The following is a 24047-nucleotide window of genomic DNA, read 5'->3' as shown; positions in this document are numbered from 1 at the left end:
CATTCAAAGTCAAAGTCAAAGTCGAGTTTATTGTCACACGCACAAGTACATGTGTGCACAGGTGCAATGAAAAACTTACTTGCAGCAGCATCACAGGCACATAGCATCAGATACACAACATTCACAAGAAAAACATAAATTAACAACATAAGTTATACAAAAATTATACAGACATAAATTATACAAATTCTCTTTCTAACCATGTGGGTTTCCTCCCACAACTCAAATGTGTGCGGGTTGGTAAGTTAATTGGCCTCAGTAACTTGGTCCATTGTGTTGGTGAGTGGTGGAATCTGAGCATATCTGATGGTAATGTGGGGAGAATAAAGTGGGTTAGGGTAGGACTGGTGTAAATGGGTGCTTGATAATCTTATTGTTTTGGGGATTTTTTTTCTTTCTTTTATATTTTATAATAAATCTTTTTCTTTTATATTATATTCATTCACTAACAGATCGTTGGATCTACAGATTTTTTTTATACTTTATTGTTCTTTATGATTATCCATGTCATGATCGTTCTCCTGATCTCTTTGTATTACATGTATAAACATTGATATATTAATCTGTACTAATTTGAAAACTAATAAAAAGATTGAAAAAGAAAGGTAATCAGTATGGAATCAGTGGGCTGAAAAGCCTGCTTCCATGCTGTATCTCTCTATGACTCTGTGACTCCTTGGTTCTGTGGCTTTTGATAGCCCCAGGGCTGCACCAACCACTGCCACCAAGGAAAGATGTGGTTCTTCTTATCCCCCAGAATCCAGCCTCAGGTTGGTGCAGGGCTGGAAAATGACAGACACCACAGACTGCACGTGCCATTGTGTTGCTCACAGTTCACCTTCTACTTTAAAAGGCTTTGTGGCGATGCAAGTTCCGACATACTTTCTCGTTTGTTGATGCCTTTTTTCTTGATGCATTGTTATATTCCACCGGACTAGCTTATCTAGTGACAGCAAGTAATAATCCAGAAACTATGTCATCAGGATTTGAGTATCAGGCAAAAACTGAAGGGTTTTTCGGGGAAGAAAACTCCTTTTTCTTTGCTAACCTGGTTTTGGTGTGACTCTGATAGGAGGTATTCCTGATATTCTTGCATGGAGTCAGCATGGCTTTGTGTGTGGAAAGTCGTGCTTGACAAACCTTTCAGAGTTTTTTGAAGAGGTAACCAAAAAGGGTAGAGGAGGGTAGGGCAGTGGATGTTGCCTATTTGGACTTTATCAAGGCCTCAGACAAGGTCCCGCATGGGAGGCTGGTCTAGAAGGTTAGGTCCCATGGAATCCAGGGAGAGCTGGTTAGGTGGATTCAAAATTAGCTCAGAGGTAGGAAGCAGAGGTGGTGGTTGAAGGTTGTTTCTCAGAATGTAAGCCAGTGACTACTGGTGTGCCACAGGGGTTGGTGTTGGGACCTTGGTTATTCGTTATTTCTATAAATGATTTGGATGTGAATGCATAAGGCTTGATCAGTAAGTTTGTGGATAACGTGAAATTAGGAGACACTGATAATTATCACAGATTATAGGGGATCTTTATCAGTCGGGACAGTGGGTTGAAGAGTGGCAAATGGATATGAATACAGATAAGTGTGAGGTGATTCATTTAGGAAAGTCAAACCAGCGTAGGACTTATACTATGAATAGCTCTATGCACTCCCTATGCACTAGGGAGGGTAATGGAACAGAGGGACCGAGGAGTACAAGTACATAATTCGTTTAAAGCAGCGTCACAGGTAGACAGGGTGGTGAAAAAAGGCATTTAGCATGCTGGCCTTCATCAGTCAGGTTGTTGAGTGTAGGAGTTGGGACATTATGTTGCAGTTGTATAAGTCATTGGTGAGACCATACTTGGAATACTGTGTACAATTTTGGTCACCCTGTTATAGGAAGTACGTGGTTAAACTAGAAAGAGTGCAGAAAAGATTTACAAAGGATGTTGCCAGGACTAGAGGGCCTGAGTTACAGGGAGAGGTTGGTCAGGCTAGGTCTTTATTCCTTGAACCATAGGAGAATGAGGGGTGATCTTATTAGAGGTTTATAAAATTATGAGGTGCATAGATAAGGTGGATAGTATCAGTCTTTTCCCCAGACTAGGGGGCATAGATTTAGGATGAAGGGGGAAAAATTTAAAAGAGACTTGAAGAGCAACTTTTTCATGCAGAGGGTGATGAGTATATGGAATGAGCTGCCAGAGGAAGTGGTTGAGGCAGGTACCATAGTATCATTCAAGAAGCATTTGGATAGGTATACGGAGGGGCAGGGCTTAGAGGGATATGGACCGAAGGTAGGAAATTGGGACTAGATGGGTGATCACCATGGTCTGCATGGACTCATTTGGCCGAAGGGCCTGTATCTGTGCTGTATGACTCTATGACTCTATATTCCCAATCTGAAGCCTAGCACTACAGCGACAGTATGTGGAGGAGATATTTTCCTGAAGAAAGGTACAGAATGTGACAGGCCATCCTAATATCTGTCCATAAAGTCAGGCGATCAATAGCCATGGGATGCTCTTGATGGTCATTTTTCTGGAAGATATTATGTCAAGAAGAAATAACAGCTCTTCCTTTTCCGAGGGTTGGTGATCATTTTTAACGTGAATTTGTTCTGACTGGCTTCTGCTGTGTCCATTTCTTTGAAAATTGCAGCTGCCTGGGTTAGTCTGTGCTTGAACATCATGATATGTTCTCCACTGTTAATCTCCAAATAATGAATGTTATAACCCATAGTAAATGTCAAGGTTCAGTTTAGGGCATATTATCTAAAAGTTTGGTAATGATACAGACCGGAAATTATATTTTTCTTTCAGATTTTGCGGTTGACTATGCTGTCTGTGTGGAGTTTACACTTTCTTTGCCTGTGTGGGTTTCCCCAGCTGCTCCAGTTTCCTCCCACATCCCAAAGACATGCTGGCAGGTTAATTGGCTGCTGTAAGTTGCCCAGAGCGTAGGTTAATGACAAAAAGTATCAAAGGGGAATTGATCGACATGTGCGAGAGAGAATAAATTACAGGGTTGCAGATAATTAAGGAAAAGGGAAATGGATCACATGGCATTGCTGGTGGCTGGCATGGAGTCAGTGGGCCAAATGGCCTCCTTCTGTGTTAGAGTACAGTAAAACCCTGTTAACTTGGCACACTCGAGATATGGTGGTGCCTGACTGGCAGTTCTCCAGACTATGTATTAATAACTCTAACACATTTTTAATTCATTCTTTTGAGATGTTACACAGTACAATGTAACATTTTCCAGTAAACCAAGTAAGATTAAAGGGAATGCCGAAAGCAGAACCAGGTGAGTTTCAAGAGAGTGTGGAAACTGGGGCCCTGGTGAATGAAATGGAGCACGGGAGCTGAGACCGCGGTAAGTACACGGGGAGTGTGGGAACCAGGGCACCAGCAAGTAGAAAGGGAGTGCAGCAATCATCACCTGGTGAGTCAGATGCCAAACCATCAGGATTTCCAAATTGTCTGATAGTACATCATTGGAGTCTTACTGTGCAGGCTAATTATAAGATTTATAGAGACATAGAGTTATACAGCATAGAAACAGGCTTTTTGGCCCATTGTTCAATCTGACCAAGATGTCTTTTCAAGCTAGTCCCATTTCCCTACATTTGGCTCATATCCCTTAAGGTCTTTTCCACCCATGGAAGTATCTTCTAAACCACAATTGTACCCACCTCTGCAGCCTCCTCTGGCAGCTCATTCCATATACTCACCACCCTCTGTGTGAAAAAGTTGCCCCTCAGGTCCCGTTTAAATCTTTTCCCCTTCACCTTAAACTTATGCCCTCCAGTTTTAGACTCCCCTAGCCTGGGATAAAGCCTGTAACCATTCACACAAAATGCTGGAGGAACCCAGCAGGTAAGGCAGCATCTATGGAGGGAAATAAACAGTCGATGTTTCGGGCCAAGACCCTTCATCAGGACTGGAAAAGAAGAGGGCAGAAGTCAGAATAAGAAGGTCAGGGAGGGGGAGGAGCACAGGCTGGCAGGTGATAGGTGAGTTCAGGTGATAGGCAAGTCCAGGTAAGAGGGGGAAGGTAGGAGGGTGGGCTTCTGCCCCCTCCCCCTCCCCCACCCCCTACCTCTCTGCCTGACCTGCTGAGTTCCTCCAGCATTCTGTGTGTGTTACTCCAGATTCCAGCATCTGCAGAATCCCTTGTGTCTCTGTGACCATTCATCTCACCTATCCCCCTTATGATTTTATTTACCTCTATAAGGTCACCCCTCAACCTCCTACACTCCAGGGAAAATAGTCCCAGCCTATCCAGCCTCTCCTTATAACTCAAGCCCAGTAACCTTCTCATGAATCTTTTCGGCACTCTTTCCAGCTTAATGACATCCTTTTCACAGCAGGGCAACCAGAACTCCACACGATACTACAAGTCTGGTCTCACCAGTGACTTCACGAGAGAAATTCATTGAAACAAAGTGTACTTGCACAGTGGTGACAAGGCATGGCCGAGATTGAGTCAATATTCCAGTAGAGCTCCTGTGGACATCCCCAGATAATGATATGTGATATGCACAAACATGTTCCTTGAACTTGGACTGACCAATAAAGGTACCTCACATGTCTTTGAAACAGCTTGCAGGAAAGAAACAATTAAAGTGTGATACCAACATATGTTTGTTACAGCTGGCGCATTTATTGATTAGTTTTTAAGTTTCCACATTGGAGAAAATGGTACTGCGTTGAGAAGATAAAACACTGATGAAATGCCAACCGCTTCCACCAGCTTTTCTCTCCCACATTTACCTTTGGGTAATGGAATAAACAGCAAGCTGAGATGTCCTTGGATCCAAAACCCAGACATTTCTGACAGGGTAAATTGATTCCAAATGGTAGAAAAGCATTTTTATATTACTGACAACTGAATGTAGGATTGTAAAAAATAACTGTGCACTCTTTAATTTTCTCTTACTGAATGTTAAATGGAGGATTGTAAAAATTAACTGCATACTATTTAACTTTGTGTGTTGTTTATGAAATCTATGCAAATTGCTCCAGTAATTGCATCAAAAACCAAGCAACGTTGAAGTAAAAACAATTCCCTGTCTGACTGAACGAACTCTCCTCTGTACTCTCCCTCCTCTTATCAATCAGCACGGCACAGCTTGCTAATGTCAAGGAGCAGGGTGCACCCGTGGTCCACGTAGGAAGCAAGTTCATCTCCACGGTGAAGTATAACTAATGGGATGCAAAAAAGAATGGAGACGTTCGCTGCAGTTCTGAGCCAGTGACGTGGCTGCATTCATTTGCTGGAAATTGATCAATTAGATGGTAATTCTGGAATTTAATGCAGTAATTGAGATAGATGTGGGTCTCAGTGTTCAACCAACAGAGCTTTGTTGCTGAAAATTCCAGAATCTGGCATCAGCTTACATCAGTGTTGATGGCAGGCCAAGGTAATTATTCAGGTATTCAACCACTTCAGGGATATAATTGATCTGCAAAAGTGCTCATTATAAATTTTATCATTTTTATTCTCCTTTCCTAGTTTGCACAAACAGTTGAAATTATCATGTAAATATGTTTTAACCTTTTGGCAGAGAATTTTTTTCCATGTACGCTCCATGCTGTAATGGAAAGTGGATCTGCTGCCTTAATAATGTTACAGTAAATGTCCCTGTGAACAACACCCAACAATAAAGAATATTTTGCATCTATTTGGTCTCTTCAGCAACCTGGGATGTTCAAAGGCAACTTAAAACCACTAAAGCACCTTCCGAATTGTAGTCATACAAAAACACAAGGGAATAGGAGGAGGAGTAGGCCCTCAAGCCTGCCCACCATTCAATGTCTGCCCCAGGCCTCATCTACTCCATTGTGCCAGATCACTACAGCCCACAAACTTCCGAACTTTCAACAATTTATTTACCTTCACTTTAAATACCCTCAATGATCTTGTTTCTACAACAGTCTTCCCGAGGTTTACCACCCACACTGAGAAGAAATTTCTATGTATCTCAGTTGTAAATGACTGGCCCTCATCTTGTAGCTACGTCCCCTTGTTCGAGATTCTCCCATTTGCATAATCGTCTCGACTTCTCCCCTGTCATGTCCCCTCAGGATCTTTTCTGTCTCATTAAGATTACCCCTCATTCCTCTAAACTTCAAAGAATACACACCCTATCTATTTAGCCTTCCTTAATAGGACAATACTTTCATCTCAAGAATTAACCTGGTCTATCTCTTTTGGACTGATTAATGGTTCCAATGAACCATAGAACAATACAGCACAATACAGGCCCTTCAGCCCACCATGTTGTGCTGACCTTTAAACCACACTTAAGACTAACTAACCCCTTCTTCCCACATATCCCCCTATTTTAAATTCCTTCATATGCTTACCTAACAATCTCTTGAACTTGACCAACGTATCAGCCTCCACCACCACCCCAGGCAGTGCATTCCATGCACCAACCACTCTCAGGGAGAAAAACTTCCCTTTGACATCTCCCTTGAACTTCCCACCCATTAACTTAAAGCCATGTCCTCTTGTATTGAGCATTGGTGCCCTGGGAAAGAGGCACTGGCTGTCCACTCTCTATCTATTCCTCATAATATCTTGTATACCTCTATCATGTCTCCCCTCATCCTCCTTCTCTCTAATGAGTAAAGCCCTAGCTCCTTTAGTCTCTCCTCATAATCCATACTCTCTAATCCAGGCAGTATCCTGGTAAATCTCCTCTGCACCCTTTGCAACATCTCCACATCCTTCCTATGATGAGGTGACAAGAATTGGACACAGTACTCCAAGTATGGTCTAACCAGAGTTTTGTAGAGCTGCATCATTACCTCGTGGCTCTTAAACTTGATCCCATGACTTATGAAAGCTAACATCCCATAAGATTTCTTAACTACCACCTATCCACCTGTGAGGCAGCTTTCAGTGATCTGTGGATATGAACCCCCAGATCCATCTGCTCCTCCACGTTCCCCAGAATCCTGCCATTAACCTCACACTCCTCCTTGGAGTTTGTCCTTCCAAAGTGTACCACCTCACACTTCTCTGGATTGAACTCCATCTGCCACTTCTCAGCCCAGCTCTGCATCCTATCAATATCCCTCTGTAAGCTTCGACAGCCCTCCACACTATCCATAACACACCGACCTTTGTGTCGTCTGTAAACTTGCCAACCCACCCTTCCACCTCCTCATCCAAGTCATTAATAAATATCACAAAAAGTAGAGGTCCCAGAACCAATCCTTGTGGGACACCACTAGTCACAGCCCTCCAATCTGAATGCACTCCCTCCACCACAACCCTCTGCTTTCGACAGGCAAGCCAATTCTGAATCCACACAGCCAAGCCTCCCTGGATCCCTTGGCCTCTGACCTTCTGAAGAAGCCTACCATGTGGAACCTTGTCAAACGCCTTACTAAAATCCATGTAGACCACATCTACTGCACTATGCTCATCAATCTTCTTGGTCACCTCCTCAAAGAACCCTATCAGGCTTGAGAGGCAAGATCTTCCCTTCACAAAGCCATGCTGGCTGTCCCTAATAAGTCCATGATTCTCTAACTGCTCAAAGATCCTATCTCTTAGAATCCTTTCTAAGACCTTGCCCAGCACAGAAGTAAGGCTCACTGGTCTTAGGGCAAGGTGGCAACCAATCTCTATACTGGAACATTTCCCTCCTAAAAGATGTGCTGTGATGTTCATTGAAGGACAGATGTATTGGTATTGGCATTGGTTTACTGTTGTCACTTGTACCATGGTACATTGAAAAACTTGTCTTGCATACCGTTCATACAGATTAAATCACAACACAGTGCATTGAGGTAGTGCAGGGTAAAAACAATAACAGAATACAGAGTAAAGTGTCGCAGCTGCAGAGGATGTGCAGTGCAGGTAGACAATAAAGTGCAAGGTCATAACTAGGTAGTTTGTGAGGTCAAGAGTCCATCTCATTATAAAAGGGATCTGTTCAATAGTCTTATCACCCATGGGACAGAAGCTGTCCTTGAGCCTGGTGGTATGTGCCCCCAGGCTTGTGGGGCACTAGTGTTGAGAATAATTGTGGCTGGAATGTCATTGCCTCTCCTCACTGATTGCGGTCTGTTGGTCAGAAAGTCAAAGATCCAGTTGCAGAGTCCCAGATCTCGGAGTTTGGTGATAAGTTTGCTTGGAATTGTAATATTGAAGGTGGAGCAGTAGTCAATAAACAATAGTCTAACGTAGGTGTCCTTACTGTCCAGATGCTCCAGAGATGAGTGTAGGGCCAGGGAGATGGCGTCCACTGTAGGCCTGTTTCGGTGGTAGGCGAATTGCAGTCGATTGAGGTTTTCCTGGAGGCTGGAGTTAATGCGTGCCATGACCAGCCGCTCGAAGCACTTCATGATGGTGGATGTCGGTAGTCATTAAGGCACATTACCTTGTTTTTCTTCAGTACTGGGTGATAGCAGTCTTCTTAAAATGGGTGGGAAGCTCAGATTGAAGCAGGGAGAGGTTAAAAATGTCTGCAAATACCCCCGCCAGCTGATTAGCACAAAATCTGAGGACACGGCCAGGGACACCATCCGGGCCAGATGCTTTCCTCAGGTTCACTCTCTGGAAGAATGATCTTATGTCCTCGACAGTGACCACAGTTCCAATTGCATTAGAGGCTATCAGGATGGGTGGTGACAAACCAATCCCCTTCTGTTCAAAATGTGCATAGAATGCGTTGGGCTCATCAGGAAGGGATGTGCTGTTGTTGACTATGCTGCCTGACTTTGTTTTGTAGCCTGTTATACCACGCAAGCCTAGTCACAGCTGACGGCTGGTCTGAGACTCTATTTTGAACTGGTATTGTCTCTTGTGATCTCTGATAGCTTTACGGAGGTCGTATCTCGATTTCTTGTAAAGGTCAGGGTCACCTGATTGGAATGTAGCAGTCCTTGACTTCAGTAGGGAGTGATCTTCCTGTTCGTCCATGGTTTCCGGTTTGGGAACACCCATATTGTCCTCTTTGGTACACAGTCCTCAACATAATTGCTGATAAAGTCCGTGATGGTGGTGACATACTTATCAAAGCTGGCAGCTGAGTCTTTGAACATGGACCAGTCCACTGACTCAAAGCAATCAGGTAGAAGCTCATCTATTTCCTCAGACCAGCACTGCAGGACTTTCAGTACTGGATCCTCCCGTTTCAGTTTTTGTTTGTGTGCAGGGAGAAGGAGCACAGCTTGGTGGTCAGATTAACCAAAGTGAGGGTGTGAGGTAGCTTGGAAGGTTTTGATGGTTGTCTCGCAATGGTCAAGGGTGTTAGGGCCCCTGGTGGGACAGGAGATGTGCTGGTCGTACTTTGGTAATACACTCTTGAGGTTAACCTGGTTGAAGTCACCTGCAATAATGAAGAGGGCCTCAGGGTACCCTGTTTCAAGGCTGTTGACCACAGAGTACAGTTCATTGAGTGCAGTCTTCATGTCCCTCTGGGGTGGGATGTAGACTGCCATCAAGATAGCTGAAGTGAACTCCCATGGTAGGTTGACACTTCACCGTTGGATATTCCAGGCTGGGTGAGCAGGAGCTCCCCAGGACCGCCATGTCCGAGCACCACAAGTTATTGATTAAGAAGCAGACCCCTCCGCTTCTAGCTTTGCCCAAGGATGCTGACAGTCCATTCGGTGGATTGAGAAGCCCTCGCGTTGTATGGCACAGTCAGGTGAAGCAGGTGTCAGCCACGTTTTGGTGAGGCATAGCACGCGGCAGTCCCTCAATTCTCTTTGGTAGGTCAGCCTTGCCCTTAGTTCATCAACTTTGTTCTCAATGGCCTGGACATATGCAGGGGAGGGGGTGGGGGTCTTGTACCCAAGTTGTTTCAACCTCACCTGCAGCCCAGCCCTCTTACCACGCTTCTGAGGTAAGTGGTTACGACTCGTTGGTCCTGGAAGTCCTGGAGTAGAGCCACTTGGTAAGTGATTGCTCAAGGGCAGACTTTGAAGACCTGGAGCGGATCACCTGGACTGGAAGCTAAGTGACTACTTGTGAACAGACTTGGAAGACTTGGAATGGATTCCAGGACATTGGAGAACACTTCCAACACTTTATTGAAAGTACTTCATGGGATCACTTACATCCAACCAAGAGGGAAGATGGTTTAACATTTCATGGTGAGAGCAGCCATGTTGTCATGTATGAAAACAATGCCTTGATTACTGAATTCACACCCTGATTTTACTTCTGTGGCTTTTCTCCTCCTTTTCTCTGCAAGCTCCTCCAACGCTCCACATAGGATCAGGAATAGGCCACTCGGTCCCTCAATCCTGTCTTGCCATTCACTGTGATTGTGGCTGATCTGACCGAGGGCCCAACTCCTCTTCTGTGCCAGTTCCCCATGGCTCCCTATACCCTGATCTTTATATCTGCCATTGAATGCCCCCAATAATCTATCCTCCACAACCCCGAGGTAAGTAATTTCATCGTCACCATTTGAATAATTTAAATCCATTCTCTGTGTATGTACTTGTGTATGTGTTTGTGTGCGTGTATATAAATTTGTGTGTGTGTGTGTGTGTGTGTGTGTGTGTGTGTGTGTGTGTGTGTGTGTGTGTGTGTGCAAGATAAGGTAAGATATCTTTATTCATCACATGTACATCGAAACACACAGTGAAATGCATCTTCTGCGTAGGGTGTTCAGGGGGCAGCCCGCAAATGTCACCACGCTTCCGGCACCACCGTAGCATGCCCAAAACTTCCTAAGCTGTACGTCTTTGGAATGTGGGAGGAAACCAGAACACCTGGAGGAAACCCACGCAGACACGGGGAGAACGTACAAACTCCTTACAGACAGCAGCCGGAATTGAACCTGGGTCACTGGCATTGTAAAAGTGTTAAACTAACCACTATTGGTATTGGTATTGGTTTATTATTGTCACTTGTACTGAGGTACAGTGAAAAGCTTGTCTTACAAACCGATCATACAGGTCAATTCATTACACGGTGCAGTTACATTGAGTTAGTACAGAGTCCATTGAGGTAGTACAGGTAAAAACAATAACAGCACAGAGTAAAGTGTAACAGCTACAGAGAAAGTGCAGTGCAATAAGGTGCAAGGTCACAAAAAGGTAGATCGTGAGGTCAGAGTCCATCTCATCGTATAAGGAAACCATTCAATAGTCTTATCACAGTGGGATAGAAGCTGTCCTTAAGCCTGGTGGTACATGTCCTCAGGCTCCTGTATCTTCTACCTGACGGAAGAGGAGAGAAGAGAGAATGACCCAGGTGGGTGGGGTCTTTGATTATGTTGGCTGCTTCGCCAAGGCAGCGAGAGGTAAAGACAGAGTCCAAGGAGGGGATGCTGGTGTCCATGACATGCTGGGCTGTGTCCCCAACTCTCTTCAGTTTCTTGCAGTCCTGGGCAGAGCAGATGCCGTACCAAGCTGTAATACATCCAGATAGGATGATTTCTATGGTGCATCGGTAAAAGTTGGTGAGAGTCAAAGGGAACAAACCAAATTTCTTTAGCCTCCTGAGGAAGTAGAGGTGCTAGTGAGCTTTCTTGGTCGTGCCTACCCCCTACACTACCATGCCTGCCCCCTACACTTCCGTGCCTGCCCGTGTGTTTATATATTTGTGTATGTGTGTGTCTGTCAGCATATTTATGCACCTCTTGCAATCAATACTTCTATTACCATGTTTTTGTGTCAGGGTTCACTTTGGTGTTCATATTTTAGTATGGTACCAGCAGTGATTTCTCTTCCCAACCAGAGGCTGTTACCTCCAAGGAGTGTATAAAATCATGAGGGCATAGATTGGGTGAATGTGCAGTCTTTTTCCCAGAGTTGAGGAATCAAGAACTTGAAGACATAGACTTAAGATGAGAGGGGAAAGATTTAAAAGGGACCTGACGGGCAACTTTTTCACCCAGAGGATGGTCAGTAAATGGAACGAGCTGCCAGAGGAAGTGGTTGAGGCAGGTACATTAACAACATTTAAAAGGTACACGGACAGGTCCATGGAAGGAAAGGTCTCGAGGGATCTGGACCAAATGCAGGCAAATGTCACTAGCTTAGATTGGAATCTTGGTCGGCATGGACCAGTTGGGCCGAAGGGCCTGTTTCCGTGCTATATGACTCCATAATTATATGATCTTCCCTCAGTCCCTTCCCTTTGTTACATATTCTGGAGACACCCAGCTCTACCACCTCTCTCCATCTCTCTGACATCCAGCCTTGGGTAAGATCTCCTTTCCTTCAGCCAGCTTTAGAAGAGTAATGTAACTGTTTTAGCCCTTTCAGGAACGCTGCATTATCACACGGATTCCGTCCCTGGCTCTGTTTTCAGCTCAATCAAGAGTTCATGGTTTTTTTCCCTTTTTAGAATGTATAGGTTTTTCATGGTCTGGGGATTAATCGCCCATCTCTAATGGCTCTTGATTGAGTCACTCGCTCAGCCATTTCAGGGTCGACGACATTGGTGGGTCTGGAGTCACATATAGTGTCAGACAGCTATCGATGGACTTTTATGAACCAATAGTTCAGTAGTTTTTACAATGAGCCAGGAGTTTTGTGGTCACCAATGTTCATGTTCAGTTCTTCCTTTTGAAATCTAGATTATTAACTGAATTTGAATTCAACAGTTATGTTGTTACGTTTGAATTGTTAATGTAGGTTTGTTTTTTGGCTTGGGGACCTGTGACTAGTGGAGTTCCCCAGGGCTCAGAGCAGGACTCATTGCTATTTGTCATCTATATCAATGATTTGGATGAGAATGTACAAGGCATGGTTAGTAAGTTCGCAGCTGACACTAAAATGGGTGGTGTCGTTGACAGTGAAGATGGTTATCAGGATTCACAGAGGGATTTTGATCAGCTGGGTAAGTGGGTCGAGGAATGGCAATTGGAGTTTAATTCAGAAAAGTGTGAGCTGTTGTACTTTGGGAAGACAAATCAAGATAGGACATTCACTGTGAAGGTAGGGCCCTGGACTGTGTTGTAGAACAGAGGTACCTGGGAGTACAAGTACATGGTTCCCTGAAAGTGGTGCCACAGGTAGTTGGTGGTGAAGAAGGCTTTTGGCACATTGGCCATCATCAGTCAGGGCACTGAGTATAAAAGTTGGGATGCTTATGTTACAGGTGTACAAGATGTAGGTGAGGCTGCATTTGGAATATTGTATTCAGTTTTGGTCACACTGCTATAGGAAAGATGCCATTAAGTAGTGCAGAGGAGATTTGCAAGTATGTTGCCGGGACACAAGGGACTGAGGTATGGAAAGTGGTTGAGCAAGTGGGACTTTATTCACTGAAGCATGAGAGACTGAGGGGTGATCTTATAGAGGTGAATAACATCATGAAAGCCATAGATAGGATGAATGCATTGTCTTTTTTCCAGGGTTGGGGAATCAAGAACTAGGGGGCATAGGTTTAAAGTGAGAGGGGAGAGACTTAATCAGAACCTGAGGGACAACATTTTCACCCAGAGGGTGGTCAGTATATGGAATGAGCTGCCAGAGGAAGTGGTTGAGGCAGGTACATTAAAAAACACTAAAAAGGTACTTGGGCAGGTACATGGATAGGAAAGGTTTAGAGGGATATGGGCAAAGTGTGGGCAAATGGGACCAGCCTGGATGGGGAAGCACTGAAAACTGGATAGAGCATAGAAGTAAGGTAAATCAGAAATTGGGAATTATGAGAGCAGTTCCCCCTTCTGATTATGGGAAAGAACCTGGTCAACAGGTGCGAGATGCTCTCAGTGTCGCTTCAAGTGGCACAGGTGTGCTCCATATCCAGCTCCTGCACCACACCAGTCACCTGAACCATCCTTCATTTTACCTTATCTCAGAGATGCAAGGTGTAAGCCTAAGGAGAAAAAATCTACCCAAAGTGGCCCTGATAGCTACCTTTGTGTGGGATTGCATCAAGCTATGCATGGACTCTGGGTATGCAAACACTAAGTGTCATTACATGCTGAGGTTCTTTCTGTAATCTGATGTTGCAAAGGTTGGAGACACAGGAGACTGTAGATGCTGGAATCTGGAGCAACAAACAAGGTGCTGCAGGAACTCAGCAGGTCAGGCAGTTTCAGGTTGTGACTCTTCATCTAGATGAAACTTTGACTGTCCATTTCCCTCCATGGATGCTGCTTGACCTGCTGAGTTCCTCCAGCATCCTTATTTGTTGCAAAGGTAAGGTCTGGCCACATTGCCACAGAATGTAACATTGAGCTGCACAGTGCCACATCACATATCCCTCGTAGAAAGGTTTGTGCAGAAGAACACCTTTGACCCCAAGCCAATCCCTGTCTGCCGCTTAAACCTGTTAACAATTCTCTTCCTCCTTACACCTGCAACATCTCCAACACTGCATGCCCTGCCCCTAACTCTGCATAGTTGTAAATCGAGACTCTTGTGGGCATCCCTCCTATTTGTTCTATCATAGGCATTGTATGCCCAGCAGCCGAGGATCTAGCTCCTCTTTTAACCCAGCTGCTTTTCCACTTCCTTTTCTTTGTTAAGACCCTACTGTAGCTCATGCTTTTGACCACTCTTCTGAATATCATCTTCTTCAGTCTGATTATGCCTAAGTGAAATCCCTTGGGGTATTTTTCCATGCTAAAGGACATAATTGCAAAAAGGTATGATTCCCACCAGGATTACCAACATAACTTGATTTCCTTAACTGTTCTGTCACTTGTTTTGACACCAGAGATTGGGGAATATTGACAGAAACTCCATCTGTTATTATTGACACTGTCTGTGTAAATGTCTCAGGTTGTCTTACAAAACAGCTCTCTGCTCCATTTCCTAATTATTGTAGGTTATACAATTTAATGTAAATAATAATATAAATGAAGTAACTGATGACACAGACACAAAGCAGTGTAAGAAGACAAAAAAATGAAGATATGAATATAAAATTAGGACTGAGCTGATTTATTCCATCCCTCCCCGAACTCCACAATCAGAAACAATCAACTTTATAATAATTTTCCAATTTATTTTACTCAATTAGTAGTTACTCAATTGAGTTTTGTGGGCAGGTTTTGAAGAAACATGTAAGAAAGCATGTACTGGCAGGCTCAAGGACAGCTTCTATCCCGCTGTATTGAATGGAGCTCTTGTACGACAACCTGGACTCTTGACCTCACAATCTACCTGGTCATGGCCTTGCACCTTATTGTCGGCCTGCACTGCACTTTACTTTCTCTGTAACTGTAATACTATATTCTGCATGTTGTTATCGCTTTTCCTTTGTATTACCTCAATGTATTGATGTGATGAAATGATCTGTATGGATGGCATGCAAAACAAAGTTTTCACTGCACCTTGGTACATGACAATAATAAACCAATTACCAAGTATATATCATAAATTGCATTTAACATCCTTTAAATCTCATATATCCAACTTTAGCTATCTTCCCCCTCCCTGAATCACACTGATAATTTCTTGATTAGGTGTCATCTGTTTGAAGTTCTATCTTTATTAAAAAATGTCACTATTTTATTGTCAGTCTGCTTAGATTAGAATAATAACATTAGCACTTCTACCGCCAACCATGCAAATTAAGGTGCACCACTCATTTAAACATTAAGTGGCCAGCTCCCTAATGAATTAGCTGTCTATTTCAGCTCAGTTACATATATTCCCACTACATGTGGCTGGTTTGACACCAAAACCATCAGTGAAAACATGAACAAAAATCCAAGCATTTGTCAGTAAAGTGAATAAACGTGCAGGAACAGATCTTGGTAAGTCTTGCTATCAAATCTGTGATTAGCCTTGTGCACTCACTCACATCTCAGTTAAATGCACAGCGCATTTCCACTCCAGTAAGACTCAAGGCTGATTTCAATGCTAGTAATTTGCAGTTTTAACATGTTGCAATTAAATCTGTGTGTGCAGTGAGAACTCTGGTTTTGTTTTCTGGAGAGCAGAGGTCACACATTTATTTGAACCATTTTGTATGGTAAGCACTGAAATCACCTGTTTGTAAAAATTATGATAATACATTTAACATCCCCAATAAACTTAACATTAAATTTATTCAATTGTTTTTATTGTTAATATTAAGTAATTATATGCTTTAAATGTCCCCTTTATAATTATAAAGGGAGAGACAACTGTAGAGTATCTGGATGTCATTATATGAGATTTTAAATCATAGTTATTGAATCCCATGATATACAGAAAGCCATTAGGCCCATTACATTTGTACCAGTACTTTGATAAAAAAATCTACTGTTCTTTCTCCGTAATCGTGAAAACTTTTCCAAGTCTTTAACCAATTCCCTTCCGAAAGTTATGATTGGATCTCCTTCGTTTCGGGCAGTGAATTTCAGATCTCAGCAAGTCAATGGATAGAAGAGAAATTCTCCACATCTTTTCCCTGGGATGTTTTGACATTTACCTTCAGTCCATGGGCTGGATTGACCTGGACTGGGCCCATTGCCTGAACCTATTAGCTTGGCTGCCGATCCTCTGCTCTAGATCAAAGTCAAAGTTGAATTTATTATCATATACACAAGTACATGTGTGCACAGGTGCAATGAAATACTTACTTTCAGCAACATCACAGGTACATAGCATCTGATACACAACATTCACAAGAAAAACATAAATTAAACATAAATCATGGAAAATTAAACAAGACAGAACACAATAAGAACAAAAAAAAACATAGTCCATTGTAGCGCAAAGTGGTCATAGTGTTGCTCTGCTGAGGTAGTGATTAGGGTTGTGCAGGTTCATTAAAAGAACTGAATGGTAGCTGTTCTTGAACCTGGTGGTGTGGGACTTCAGGCTTCTGTACTTCCTGCCCGATGGTAGCTGCAAGAAGATGGCATGGTCCGGATGGTAGGGATATTTGATGATAGATGTTGCCTTCTTGAGGAGCGACTCCTGTAGATACTATCGATGGTGGGGAGGGAAGTGCCCTTGATGTATTGGGCTGAGTCTACTACTCCCTGCTGCTTCTTATGTTCTTGCACATTTGAATTGCCATAGCAGACCATGATGACACCAATTAGGATACTTGCAACAGTACCTCTGTAGAAGTTTTCTAGAGTGTTCGGTGACCAGCCGAGCTTCCTTAACCTTCTAAGAAAGTAAAGGTGCTGGCACGCCTTCATTGTGATTGCACCTATGTGCTGGGCCCATAGGCTGGGCTGAGCAGATACGGAGGGTTGGCTGAGTTGACCTTCTCTGAGAGGAGCCCCACAGGGTGGGCAGGGCTCCGGTGCAACTGGGTCTCAGGCATTAGGTCCTGAGGCTTGCTAGTGGCAAAGACCTTTAACATTGTTTCTCTATGCCTGTGAAGAGCCACCTGCCCCTCACCTCAGCATGTCAGTGGTCTGCTGCTGCATTCACCACAGATACACGTTGTCTCCAACTGCTGTACATCAATGCAAAGCTACAGAAGGCAGGGACGCTCTGACCAGTAGACAGGAGATAGCCAGCCCCTTCGAACTATTGAGAAAGCAAGCACCATCTGACTCACGTCTTCTGTTTAGTGACCTTTCTGCTGGTGGAAACAGTTCCTTCCTGCGCTTGGTGTCATTGCATCTACAATCTGAGTGGAAAGAGATGTCAGTAAGACTTGCTAACCAACACAATCACCTTGATCACTGCCAGGGCAACCCCTTCTCATCCATGGCTCCATCAATGGTAAAGTACAGACTCACCTTCTGCAGTCTCCCACCCTCCACCAATGTTGACTTGCTGGTAAGTTCCATCCACATCCTAAATGATGATGCTCAAGACCCAAAGTTGTCATGTGGACCACCTGCGCAAGCCCAACCCCTCATGTATAAGTTAGCTGCCCAGCTAAGCCAGGCATTGAAGGCCTGTTAAAGACATCAAGGACTTCAAAGTCGCCAATGTGCAGAAGAATTCAAAAATGTTTAAAGGCTATTAACAGATCAATAAAAATCCAAAAAATATTGCTTAAGACCAATACTAAACAATTAAAAATGTTAAAGCAAACTAAGTTCTCTTCAACTTACCCTTCTTCCTCACAGCCACTCCTTTCCATTCTGATGACTGGGCTTTCTGTTCCGGTGCTGGCCTAATCTCATGGGAACGTTGGGGAATTGTAGTATTTCCATTCTCCACTATGAGATTTCATGTGGAGTCTGATACCTAGAGTGGACCTGGGGATTGGTTGCCAGTGCACAGCTGGGGAATCCCCAGCGGAGGGTAGCTGAGTGAGGCAGTGGCACAGCTAGTAGAGCTGCTATCTCACTGCTCCAGCAACCAGGTTCAATCCTGACCTCTGGTGCTGACTGTGTGGAGATTGCATGTTCTCTTTCGTGACCATCTGGGTTTCCTCTGGGTGCTCCAGTTTCCTCCTATGCGCAGAAATGCAGGTTGATTAATCAGTAGCTATATTGACTACTGTAAATTGCTCTTTGTGTATAGATCAGTGGTAGAATCTGGGGGTAGTTGATGGGAACACAGGGAGAATAAAATGAGATTAGTATAAAGGGTTGCCTGATGGTCAGCCCAGACTCGATGGACCGAAGGTCTTGGTACTATGCAGTACAACACGGTAACTCTATGAACTGTTGAATCGCCAGCAGAGTTTAACACCTAATTTGGGAATTCTGCATTTGTGCTTGAATTCTGAACTCCCTGGTGCATACAGAAAGCAAATGCCAACACCCAGTGTGGAATTGTGTGCATTTTTGAGCAAGCTCTAACCCAACTTGGAATAAAATTTCTGATTATTCCTGAATTTCAGAAAGCTTTATGTCCCTCACAGGTGTCTGGCGACTAATGTGGAAGTTTCTCGGGGAAAAAAAAGCTGGTTGATTCCAAATTGCACAATGAGCTGGTTAAAATTTGATAAGTATGGACAAGAGTTCAGTTTGTTCTGTGGAGTCCGCCAGATGTCATCACTTGGAACTGTCTTGCTCATTATATGTAAGGTAATATGCATCAGCTCTGAAGGTATCAAATACCGCTCAGCAGCAAATGAGAAAGGCTGGATATGGCCAAGTGGGCAAAACTCCCATAATCAGTGATACATGCAGGGTCCAGGAGATCAGGGCTCTGACATCTGTGCTTAAAGAGCTCCTCAGTTTCCCAGCTGCTGTTTCCTGATGATGAATGGTGCTCTCTCTCAGAACGGGCCAGAGGATTGATTATGCATGTTTAAGCCATTGGCATGCAGCACTGCTCTCCCTTCATTTCTGGCTGAAACCAACCCCTCGTTTATTCTGTATGAAGCCAGTGTAGAAGTCAACCTCACTTCTTGTGTGTAGAAAAGGGAACACCCGAAATGGAACAGAGAGGTTATTATGCAGGACAATTTTTCACTCTTGACAAGGTTTGTGTCCCCTGCCTTGCCTGCTTTTTCAGATGAACAGGAAAAATTCCATGCACCATTTCACTGAACAGAGGAGGTGTTCTACCTGGTGTCCTGGCAAATATTTCTTCCCTCAATCAACAGAGTAAAAAAACAATTAATCTGGTCATCATCACAATGCTGTTTGAGTGACTTTACTGTGTATAAATTGATTGCTGTGCTTCCCAACTAACTATAGGAATATCATAGATTAATTGAGAGATACGATTTGGAAACAGGCCCTTTATCCCACTGAGTCCAAACTGGCCATCAACCCCTCATTTACATTAATCCCATTTTATTGGAGTCATACAGCATAGAAAAAGGCCCCTTGGTCCAACTGCTCATGCCGGCCAAGATTCCCATCCAAGCCAGTCCTGTTTGCCTGCATTTGATCCATATCCCTCTAGAACTTTCCTGACCAGGTACCTGTCCAGGTACTTTTTAAATGTTGTTAATGTACTTGCCTCAACCACTTCCTCTGACAGCTCATTCCATACACTGACCACTCTGGGTGAAAAAGTTGCTCCTCAGGTTCCTATTAAATCTCTCCCTTAAAGCTACAACCTCCAGTTCTTAATTCCCCAATCCTGGGAAAAAGATAAGATATGATAAGATGTCTTTATTAGTCACATGTACATCGAAATACACAGTGAAATGCCTCTTTTTGCGTAGAGTGTTCTGCGGGCAGCCCGCAAGTGTTGCCAACATAGCATGCCCACAACTTCCTAAGCTGTACGTCTTTAGAATGTGGGAGGAAACCAGAGCACCCGGAGGAAACCCATGCAGACACGAGGAGAACGTACAAACTCCTTACAGACAGTGGCTGGAATTGAACCCAGGTTGCTGGCACTGTAAAGTGTTACACTAACCGCTACACTACCGTGCACATTCATCTTATCTATGCCCCTCATGATTTTATACACCTCTGTAAGATCACCCCCATTTCTCTTATGCTCCACTGAAAAAGTCCCAGTATTCTCCCCACAATGTCATCAACTCCCTCACAAATTCTACCACTCATCCATACATTAGGAGCAATTGCAATTAACCTGCAAACCCACATATCTTTGGGATGGGAAGAAAATGGAGCACCCTGGAGGAAGTCAATGCAGTCACAGGGAGAACCTCCACACAAGTAGCAACGAAGGTCAGAATTGAACCCAGATTGCTGGAGCTGTGAGGCAGTGGCTCTACCAGTTTCATCACTGTGCCACCCTGTACAGGGCTTTGGAACTTAGCCAAATCTGTAGCTAAGTTCAATGTAAAGCTTTCTTTCTGTCTGAGAAAGATCATTGTGTACCTATTTGCTGCTCCATTAACTCCAGCTTAACAGTGGTGGCACTTGGGGAGATATGGTAACTCCCTAGGTAACTACTATCATGGATACTGCTTATCAAATATACCCCCTCCTCAAATATTCCATCTCCACTTTCTTCCAACCAAGAGCCAGAGTTATTGGGAATATCATAAAGGGTTTTATCTACAGATAGCAGAACCAGCAGAATCGTATCGTGATATTTACCAGTGGTAGCTTCTTTTTATCAATGATGTTATGAATGTGATGGCATAGTGGCACAGATAGTAGAGCTACAGCCTTACAGCTCCAGCGATCCAGGTTTGATCCTGACCACTGAACCTGTCTGTGTGGAGTTTGCATGTTCTTACAGTGACTGCATGAATTTCTTCCTGGTACTCTGATTTCCTATCACATGATAAGGACGTGCAGGTTGGAAAGTTAATTAGCCGCTGTAAGTTGCCCCTATTGTGTAGGTGAGTGGTGGAATCTGGGGTTGGGGGGATGCAAGGGGAAGTTAATGAGAACATGGGGAGAATAAAATGGGATTACCACAGGATTGGTGTAAATCTTGACCTCACAATCTACCTTGTTATGACCTTGCACCTTATTGTCTACCTGCACTGCACTTCCCTGTAGCTGTGACACTTTACTCTGTACTCTGTTATTGTTTTTACCCTGTACTACCTCAATGCACTGTGTATGAATTGATCTGTACAAGTGGTATGCAAGACAAGTTTTTCACTGTATCTTGGTACAGGTGACAATAATAAACCAATGCCAATACCAATACCAAATGGGTGACGAGCAAGGATTCGGTGGGCCGAAGGGCCTATTTCCGTGCTGTTATGATTCTATGATCTTTTTGATCAGCTTCAATACTTGAAATTATAGTTACACTCTGTCAGCTTTGGTTCAGAGAAGACTCATTATCCATCTAGCCGAACAATCCCAATATTTCCTATGATCCTCTTTAATGCACCGTATTTCCTTTGATCCCAGCCCAACTACTCACAATAATGTTTTCACCTCACATAGTCTACTCATTCATAAAAATTTTTTTAAATTCACCTAGCCATTTGGTATATTTCCCTTTTATTGTCAAGAATCTGTCTAGTTTCTTGTTCAACTATCTATGCTGGTAATCTATTCCACATATCCATGGCACTTCTCCCAATCTCGTCTACAGCATTCACTGTTCACAACATGGCCTCTTCTATAATGGAGAAACCAAACAAAGGTTGGGCAACTGCTTTGTGGAGCACCTGCGTTGTCTCCTGGTTGCCTGATATTTTAATTCCCTATCCCACTCCCACCCTGACCTCTCTGTTTGTGGCTTCCTGCACTGTTATAACAAGGCCCAATGCAAGTTCATGGAACAACCTCTCATCTTCCATCTGGGCACACTGCAGCCTGCAGGACTCAGTATTGAATTCTCCAACTTTCGCTAACTCACTCTTTATTTTTTCTGTATCAGAACTGACCATTACTGTCATCCATCTGTGATATTGGGTCAGTTTTTCTCATTCTCTCAGTATTGCCTTGCTATTAGCCACACATAACACAGAAAAGGATGCAGAATCTGATTCTAACAGCCACATTAACCCATTTGGAATCACTCCATGATGTTCCTCTGGTTTTATCCATCCCTCCCCTCTTTCTCTGTTAATGAAAACTAATTTGTTTTCTCTCTTTCTGACAAAGGGTTTTGGACGTGAAGCATTAATTCTGTTTCTGTCCACAGACGCTGCCTGGCATGCTGAGTGTCTTTAGAATATCCTACTTTTTTCCAGACTTCCAACATCTGTAGGTTTTGTTTTGATTTCCATGTATTCTTTGCTCTTTTACTCAAAACAATACCTCCTGCATAACCAATAGTTTGTCCCACAAATTCCCTTCACTAGACAAAAAGAGCCTCAGGCAATTTTTCGGAGCTGTAAGCAAGCAAATGGATACCAATTCACTGGGGTAGGAGGCAAACAATTTAAGGAGGCTCTTAAACATGGAGAGACAGAGGGGATTGCTGAGGGATTTGTAGAGGATGGAACCATTGTTTGCGTGCCATCGATGGTGGATTGAAGGAGAGGGAAGGGTGGAGGTCAAAGTAGGAGGAATAGAAAATTTGCAAGAGTATCATGGAGCTTAAGGAAGTCATGGAGATAGGAAATGACAAAGAGAAGGGATGGAAACACAAGTGATCATTTGAAGAGAACCCCAGACTGCAGCTCATCTATTTCCTACATCTCTGCTCTCACCCCTTCTGCTCCTGAAGAAAGCAAAAACAGAGTTCTTTCTCGCCACCTGCCTCTGCATTCAATAGTTCATCCTTCACAATTTCCACCAGCTCCAAAAATATTCCACTCCTAACTGCAGTCTTCCAATACCATTTAGTACTCTCTATTGCCTAGCATTCACTATGCAACCGCAGGAGGTATAACTCCTGTCCTTTCACTTCTTCCCTTCCCACGTTTCAGGGTCCAAAACACTCTTTCCAGGTAAGGCAGCAATGTGGCCTCTTCTATACTCGATTGGGTGACCACTTTACAGAGCACCTGTGCTGGGTCTACAGGAGTGACCCTGAGCTTCCGGTTGCCTTCCACTTAAATTCCCCATCCAACTTCCGGTCTGACCTCTCTATCTGCGCCCTCTGCACTGTTGCAGTGAGGCCTAATGAAGCTTGAGGAACAGTACTTCATCTTCTGTCTGGAGATGGGCAGCCTGCAGGACTTAATATCAAATTCTCCAACTTTAGTTAGCTTGCTCTTTCTTTCCGTCTGTATCAGGACTGGGAATTTTTGCTGCCATTCCTCTCTTTCCCTTTTCTTTCATTTGTCATTTGTCCCAATAGCCCAGACTATGTAGCGTCACCCAGACTTCACAACATATTTCACAGACAAAGGAGCTTTGCTGCCCATTTAATGTCTCCATTATTTCATCCTATCATTGACATTTCCCTTATTCCACCCACCTTTTCTCTCTTTCTCAGGTCTTCGACCCAAAACGTTAACTGTTTCTCTCCACAGATGCTGTCTGACTTGCTGAGTATTTCCATCATTTTCTGTTTTTAACCTAAGCTCTCAGCATCTGCGTTTGTTTTTATTTTTGTTTACTGTGTAATTATAGCAGAACCATAGATGAACAGAACCTCACAAAGGATAAGAATAATGGAGAAAGGTTCGAGCAACAACAATAACTTGAACCACATTGCACTTGTAACCCAACATGGGCAACAGATAGGTTCGGGTAGCAGTGGAGGTGGATGATTTCACGTGGAGGAATTTGAAACCAAGCATTCTGAAAACCAATCATTCTTTTCGTTAATGATGCCAGAAATGCTTTGCGGAGAGGGCAATAGATTTAACATGACAGGTCGGTACCTTCTTTCAGAATTGAAAACTCAATAGCCTGAGCTCATAGAGCTCACACAGTACAGAAACAGGCCAGTTGACCCAACTTGTCCATGCTGACCAAGATG

The sequence above is a fragment of the Pristis pectinata genome, chromosome 6 (genome assembly GCF_009764475.1).
Source record: "Pristis pectinata isolate sPriPec2 chromosome 6, sPriPec2.1.pri, whole genome shotgun sequence".
Taxonomy (NCBI): domain Eukaryota; kingdom Metazoa; phylum Chordata; class Chondrichthyes; order Rhinopristiformes; family Pristidae; genus Pristis; species Pristis pectinata.
Note: the sequence above shows the minus strand (reverse complement) of the source record.